Below are 6,506 nucleotides of genomic sequence, written 5' to 3' on the forward strand. Positions count from 1 at the left end.
AAAAAGGACGTATAACCTCAGCTGAAAGAGGATGTCTGGTGACTTTCGCAGCATGCGTTCCTACGAGAGATACTACGATTCTCCCTTTTTTTGTTTTCCCACGAATTAAGTTCAAGGAACATTTTCTCCAAGGTGCACCACCTGGCTCAAATTGAGACGCTAACAAATCAAATTGGATGATGGAGAATAATTTTATAAAGTTTGTAAAATTGTTCATTCTTTTTACGAGATGTTCGAAAGAGAAACAAGTTCTTCTTCTCCTTGATAACCACAACTCCCACTTGTCTATTGAGGCTCTTGATTTGCTCAAAGAGAACGGGATTGTAGTTTCATCATTTCCTCTGGACTGTAGCCGTACGTTATAACCTTTGGACAGGAGTGTTTTCGGGCCGCTCAAAAAATATATCAACTCTGCCTGTGACTCTTGGATAACGAACAATCCAGGACAAACAATGACTATTTATCATATTCCACCAATAGTAAACATTGCATTACCACTTGCTTTGACTCAGCTGCAGGATTTCGTGTTAGTAGAATATGTCCTTTCAACCCAGACACATTCGATGATTCTGAATTTCTGCCTTCATCTGTTACTGATCACCCCCGTCTAAATCTCTGCCTCAAGTGAGTATTGTGCAAACGTATACAAAAAATGTTCAAAAAATTCGAACCCATTAGCACACTAGACTGACCAATACATACATAACAACACATAAAATTAGAACGACAACGGACCAACCCATTAACTCGAAACTATATCGTCTACCCCCAAAACATGAGGAAGAAGTACGGAGACAAGTAGAGGAAATGGAAAGACAGAGTATAATAAGAAAGTTTAATAATAGATATGCCTCCCCAATTGTCGTGATAACAAAGAAAATCGACAATTCGGGAAGACAAAAATTCCGTCTATGCGCGAAGCTCAACGAAATTACAATGGACGATAAGTATCCTCTACCAAACATTGACAGTATCCTGGACAAGTTCGGAAGAGCCCAGTATTTTACTTCAATTGGTTTGGCAAAAGAATATCACCAAATTAAAATGAACCCAAATGATATACCAAAAGCAGCCTTTGTCACACCCTGCGGTCTGTGTGAATACCTCAGGATGCCCTTCGGTTTAAAGAACGCACCAGCCACTTTCCAAAGGCTGATGAATAACATTCTGCGTGACTATATTTATAAAATATGTGTCGTCTATTTAGATGACATTTTTGTCTTCTCAACTCATCTCTTACCTCGATTTTCAAAAATCTTTCCGAACATAATTTAAAAATGCAAGTTGATAATCATTCTTGAAAAAAAATATGGAATTCTTGAGTCATGTCCTCACGTCTGAGGGTATGAAGCCGAACCCTTGAAAAATTGAGTATATTCAGAACCATCCCCATCCTAAAACCGAAAAGTAATTAAAGAGTTTCTTAGGTGCCACTGGTTACTATCAGAAATTTGTGAAAAATTATGTGAAGATAGCCAGTCCAATGATTAAATACTTGAAAAAAGGAAAAAAAATTAACGAAAACGACTTGAAATATATTGACGCTTTTGAAACCCTTAAATGTAACATTACATAACACCCCATTCTCAAATTTCCAGATTTTAAACCCTTCACACTGTTTACCGATGTAAGCAACTACGCACTGGGAGCAGTATTAACACAAGGCGGTCAACCCATTTGTTGTGCCTCTAGATCCTTGAATGATCACGAGAAAAGCTATTCTGTGACTGGCAAAGAATTCCTGGCCGTAGTATGTATGGGCAGTTACATACTTTAGGCCATACCTCTGGGGAAATAAATTCAAACTTGTAACAGACCATCTTCCTATTAAGTACCTCCACAAAAAATATACGGGCAAGGAGTTTAGCCAAAGAAACCAACGCTGGTTGCTCAAGTTGCAGGAGTACCAGTTTGAAATAGAGTCCCTAAAAGACAAAGAGATTGTGATTGATTGATTGTCGCGGAAACAAAGGTGTTCTGTCTGATAATGCCACCATAAATTCTCAGGAAGAATAACAATTAGACCATATTCCCATATAGGAAATAGTTAACCAATATAAAACACAACTGATATCGAGCTACGATGTTGATCGTGAATTAAAAACCTTACATGGGAGAAGGATAATTTATGTGGATATGTCGAGAAAAAGGGAGTATTGGATAGGTCTCTTTAGGAGATTTGTCACACCAGGTGTCATCGGAATCTCTACCGAAATTCCCTATCACCAGTTCAACATAATACAGCAGCTTTTAATAGAAATGTTTGGAAGCCAGAAGCAAATAAAATTCATAAAAAGGGCTTATGGAGCAAAAGATATCAAAACTTTAAAAGCACTCCATAAACAAATATCTCTTTGCCTTATTCAAGAAGCCCTCCATAATGGTATAGTGGAAACCTACCACAGTTTGCAAAATAAAATACAATATCCCGGGTTTGTGAAAGAAATTACTTAAATAATAAAGAATTGCAAAACGTGCCTCGAAACAAAGGATGAACATAAACCAATAAAAATAAAATATAAAATTAGTGCAACACCCACAGAGGCAATACTTCATATGGATGTTTACTTCTTCTCTAAACAGCCATTTCTGACCTTGATAGATAAATTATCTAAAAAGACATACGTCTATCATTTACCGAACCGTAATTGGACAAAAAAGGTAGAAGCTCTAGAGGAGCACTTTTCCAAATTCGGGAAACCTCAATCACTAATTGCTGAGAATGTATTCAAAGCAGAAAGCTTCAAAGAATTCCTTAGAGAGCAAAATATTAACCTTCATTTAACTAAACCTAACACACACCGGCAATAGTAATATAAATAGATTTCATTCCACCATTCAGGAAAAACTTGTAGCTATGAGGAAATTAGATCTGACAATAGTCCAAAAACTACACAGAGCTATTCAGAACTATAACAACTAATTCCATTCAACTATAAAAATAACACCAGAAGAGGCAATGCGAGCCGACCCCATAAAATTAAGGAAAATATCATTAGCAAACTTAATAAAGATGGAGAAGAATATACTCAAAATCGAAATATCATTCCTGTGAAAAATTATAAACGCAATTACTACAAAAATGAACCCCGATATAGGCTGAAGGTAATGCAAAGTGAACACCCAAGAAACATTAAACGTTCACGATTTTCAGATGAGGAGTCTCCGGCGCCTAAAAACGGGACAAAATGTACCAACTGGTCCTCCAGGTTGGGGGTTAGTTAGGGCTGACAAACCTACACGGAAAACCGAAGTTACGAAGCCACGGAAGGAGCCTCGGACAGGATGGATTTCAAAACGACGAACCCGGCAACACCATATATTATAGCGGCCATCCAGTAAACCATGTGCTCGCAGTAGATTCTTAGTTAGCCAAAAAATGAAACCTGCTATTATCGGCTTTGAAAATATAAGCGAACGGCTATGCACTCTGCGTTTGCCAGGCAAGTTTAGAAATATAAGCCTCTTAAATGTTCACGCCCCTACGGAGGAGACTGCAGAGTCGGAGAAGGATGCCTTCTACGAGGCAGTTGAGCGGACCCTCGAAGACAGTTCCAAGTATGATATCAAAATTATACTTAGAGATTTCAACAGTCAAGTAGGGATGGAGCCCGTATTCAGGCGATACATCGGCTCCCACATGGGGATTGGGATACCAATGATAACGGACTGCAAATTATTCAATTAACAGTATCGCACGAAATGGTTTTTGGAAGTACCTGGTTTGCGCGGAAAGCGGTCCATAACTCTCCAGACGGGACCACTTTCACCAAATTGACCACTTGCTGATCGAATGCCGCCACCTCTCAGCCTTGATGAATATCAGAACATATAGGGGGGCCAATATAGACTCGGATCACTATCTCGTTGGCACAGTGCTCCGAGCTCGAATTACGACACCACCTACAATCCCCTCTGACAATCAGGTGAGAGTGAATACTGAAGCCATTCACAATACAGCCCTCCGCAACACCTATACGAGCGAAATGGATGCTGCAATAACCGCAACAGAGATCCTGGAGATGAAACATCAACAAATGATCTTCACAACCACCTAAAGAGCGTTATCATTGATACGGTCACAAAGATACTTGGCCCCAGCCGCAAGAAAAGTCGGAACGGCTGGTTTGACGATGAAAGTAAGGTAGTTACGGAACGGAAGAATGCTGCATACCGAGTAATGTTGCATTCTCACAGAACGCCGGCACGCGCAGGAACTTAACACGAACTCTGTCGAGCGGAGAAGCAACTTCACAGACGGAAAAATGAAGCCTGGGAAAAGCAACAAGTCTGTGAACTAGAAAAGTACAGGGAGCAACCGCACCAGGCGCGAAGGTTTAACAAACAAGTGAGGAGGATGAAGCCTTATACATCTCGATGCTCATCCTACCGAGACAATGAGGGAAATCTGATTTCCGACAGAATGGGCTTATTGGAGCGATAGGTTGAGTATTTTGATGAACTGCTCACCAACCAAAATATCGTCGAAGACAACGGACAAATACTGCCACCACCAAGCATAGAAGAAACAGTCGTGGCTCATCAACTTAAAAACCATATGTCGCCAGGTGCCGATGGAATTACAGCCGAATTGGTTAAATATGGAGGCGACCAATTACACCAAGCGGTTCATCAACTGATGCTGAAAGTATGGGACACCGAATCAATGCCTGACGACTGGCAACGAGGCATTATCGGTCTCATACATAAAAAGGGAGATATCACACAGGGCAGCAATTATAGAGGTATCACGTTACTGGGTACCATCTATAGGATATTCTCCTCTATTTTGCTAGGCCGGATAGCCCCATACGCCCAGAACACTGGGCCTTCACTCCATGTAAATCAGCAACAGATCAGATTTTCTCTCTGCGGCAAGCGATGGAAATACTGTTGGAATATGGCCATCAGTTGCATCATCTTTTCATCGACTTTAAGGTCGTCTATGATAGCATAGCCAGCCAAATTAATAAGACGGTCTAGGCTAACGTCCTCTTTAACCTGGCCCTCGAGAAAGAGATCCGTGATGCTGTGGTAAATGCAAGAGGTACGATCTCCTTTAAGTCCACCCAACCACTGGCCTATGCTGACGATATCGACATCATGGGAAGAACCACCCGAAACATACAAACTGTCTTCACCCAGATCGAGCAGGCGGCGCGAGATCTTGGGCTGCATATCAATGAAGGCAAGACAAAATATATGGTGGCAACGTTAGCACCAAAAACCAACCAACCAACAACATCAAACCGCACTGGTCAAACGGGAAGAATAAAGATAGGAGACTACAACTTTGACACAACCGATAACAGCTACAATGATGAAATCCGCGCACGGTTATTGGCAGCCAACAGAGCCTATTTCAGCGCACAAAAACTGTTTCGCTTGAAACGTCTCACCATAGGGTCAAAGCTCCTATTGTACAAGACTATGATCTTGCTAGTCCTTATGTATTCCTCAAAGACCCGGGTTTTAAGCAAAAAAAAACTGCAAACTCTTGGCCGGGTTCGAGAAAAGAATCCTGGAAAGAATTTTTGGCCCCCTACATGAGAATGGACGATTCCGTAGCCTATATATGAGCGATACCATGACTGTCTGGTTGTGGATAAAATCAGGCTCAACAGATTGCGTTGGGCGGGTCACTTAATCCGTATGGATGAGGACGATCCAGCCCGGAAAGTCTATAAGAATAATATCTATGGTAGAAAAAGAAGACGGAGCAGACCCTGCCTGAGATGGAACGATGGCGTAGGTCAGGACGCCAGACAGCTTTTAGGGATATCGAACTGGTGGACCACGGCACAAAACCGGGATATCTGGAGTTCCTTATTAAGGCAGGCCTAGACCGGATATGGGTTGTTGCGCAGTTGATGATGATGAGCGCACCATTTTTAAGTTATGCCAACTTACTCCAACAGACATGCCAACTTGCCCCACACCTGGGGTTAGTTGGCACTGTTGGAGACCGTCAGGAAAATATTTGTTTGGTTTACAGAACACGATTTTTAAATAATGACTCCTAGAGAAATTGATAGCCGGCATTTTAGTTTGTAATTATCAGGAATCAAATTTATAGTGAATATCATAGTAAGTAGTTGCGGCTTTGCTCCAAATTGTATAGATTGCCTCGTGAAAATTAGAAAGTTGAAAGCAAATTTGATAGAATTTATCACCAAAGCTTTATTTGTCTGCATCATAACTGATAGGAAGCACTGTAACGTCTCACTGTGGGTAGTGTCTTTGCTACAATTTGATTCGAATATTTGATAGAAAATTTATCTTGAGTTCAAGTATCTCAACCTCATGGCTTCGAAACATGCAGACTTATGTTTGGAGGAGAAATGATTTATGACCTTGGCCTTTTGAGCGGGATGATCGTCTAAATAGTGTTTTATTAACCATTGAATAGTGAGTAAATAATGCTTCAGTATCCAACCTGAACTTATCAAAAATTCAACCATCTTTTAGGGATGAAACAACACGTTCCTCCCTTCTGTTTTTGCAAT

Source organism: Hermetia illucens, chromosome 6 (genome assembly GCF_905115235.1).
Source record: "Hermetia illucens chromosome 6, iHerIll2.2.curated.20191125, whole genome shotgun sequence".
Lineage (NCBI taxonomy): Eukaryota > Metazoa > Arthropoda > Insecta > Diptera > Stratiomyidae > Hermetia > Hermetia illucens.